At 44.4% G+C, this 1,898-nt stretch overlaps 1 pseudogene; it reads left to right on the plus strand.

The window, feature by feature from the left end:
• The first annotated feature begins 870 nt into the window (after window positions 1-870).
• Window positions 871-1,184, plus strand: LOC115296316 (annotated as a pseudogene).
• Window positions 1,185-1,898: the final 714 nt, after the last annotated feature.

Below are 1,898 nucleotides of genomic sequence, written 5' to 3' on the forward strand. Positions count from 1 at the left end.
CTCTTCCTCTAGAATGTCTTTCTGGTCTGTTCAGGCCAGACCCAAACTCCATCATCTGAGTTATTTTCATACTTTTATTAGCAATTTGTTAACACTTAATCCTTCTGCTGATCCTTCAAAATTCCAGTTCTATGTTAAATGTTGACAATCTACTTTCTTCAATATTAATGGCAGAATTTCTCAAAGTTGCTGGAAAACAGAAGAGCACAACTAAGCATGCCTTTATGCCACTCCAGAATTGTAGACCCACAATGTAAGTGCACCATTTAACCTGCCCATTCGTCTTTTATTTCTCCTTTTCTCACTCTTGTTTTCCTTCCCTTCAACTGCCATTCTAAATGGCCGAGGATGGCCTTCAACCAAAACAAGGAGGCCACTCTGCTTTAGATAATTATTTTAGTTTTTAAAATGTAAACTTATTTTCAAGTAGTCAATACATGCACAACATCAACATTCAAAAGGTTAAGGAGCTTTTGGGTGGCTCAGTCGGTTGAGTGTCAGACTCTTGGTTTCAGCTCAAGTCATGATCCCAGGGACGTGGATTGGAGCACTGAGTCAGGCTCCACACTGACAGCACTGAGCCTGCTTGGGATTCTCTCTCTCTCTCTCTCTCTCTCTCTCTTTCTCTCCCCCCCTCCCCAACTTGTGCACATGCTCTCTCTCTCTCAAAAATAAAAAAGGTTCCCTGTCCACCCCACCCCCCTGCCCCTCTGTCTTCTCTGCCCTGGGAGCAGGTCTCCTCCCATAGCCCCTCATCCTCTGAAAATGTAAGCCTGTTTGTCTCTGCCCCCTTCTTGGTGAGGAGCACCTCTCAGCTGTTGAGCCTACCACTGTCTACAGGGGCACTAAAACCACCAGAGACACGGACAGATGGGAGCCTCAGCGGCGGGGCAGCCCCGCGTCCCCTGACCCCACTTATTCCTAGCCGCGGTTTCCAAACCAGCACTACTTCGAGGGACATTGACACGGCAGCCAAGTTCATTGGGACTGGCGCTGCCACAGTTGGGGTGGCTGGCTCTGGGGCTGAAATGGGGACTGTGTTTGGGAGCCTTATCATTGGTTATGCCAGGAATCCCTCTCTGAAGCAGCAGCTCTTCTCCTACGCCATTCTGGGCTTTGCCCTCTCGGAGGCCATGGGATTTTTTTGCCTGATGGTGGCCTTTCTCATACTCTTCACCATGTGAAGGACCATCTCCACCTCCCATAGATCTTTCTCCAGTGTCTTGTCTGCCCTGTGTGTTCCTTTTCCTATATCTCCCCAGGAATCCTGGGGAAAGTTGTTGGCTCAGGGTGTGACAGAGGGAAGACAAATAAATACTGTATTAATAAGAAAAAAATTTAAAAAGGTTAAAAAAAGGTATATAGGAAAAAGTAAATTTCCTATAAAAGTGTCCCATTAGTACCCAATTCCCCTTTCAGATGACCATCATGTTTTGAATTTCTTATATATCTGTCTAGAGACATGTTTTAAAACACAAGTAAAAACATTTGTATGTGTGCCTACAAAGTCAAGTCGTAAACATGTAAGTGTGCTGTGTGTGTGCACGTGGTAGAATGTTATCGACACTACTTTGCGTCCTTTCACTTCACACTATAATTTGGAGAATCTTGCACATCAGTCCGTGGGGAGTTATCCTGCCTCCTCCCTGTAATGGCTGTATAGTATTCCTTTGTCTGCCCACACCACCCTCCGTTTGGTCACTGTCAAACTGATGGATGTTTAGGACATTCTAACATTTTGCTGTCATAAACAACTCCTCCATGAGACACTTTCTGTATGTGTCATTTCTCACAAGTACTAGCTATAATAGTCCTAGAATATTCCTGGAAATGGAATTGCTGACTTAAAGTTCACAGACATTTCAAATTTTGAAAAAAATCTTAAATGTGGATAAATA

This window comes from Suricata suricatta, chromosome 7, assembly GCF_006229205.1.
Source record: "Suricata suricatta isolate VVHF042 chromosome 7, meerkat_22Aug2017_6uvM2_HiC, whole genome shotgun sequence".
NCBI lineage: Eukaryota > Metazoa > Chordata > Mammalia > Carnivora > Herpestidae > Suricata > Suricata suricatta.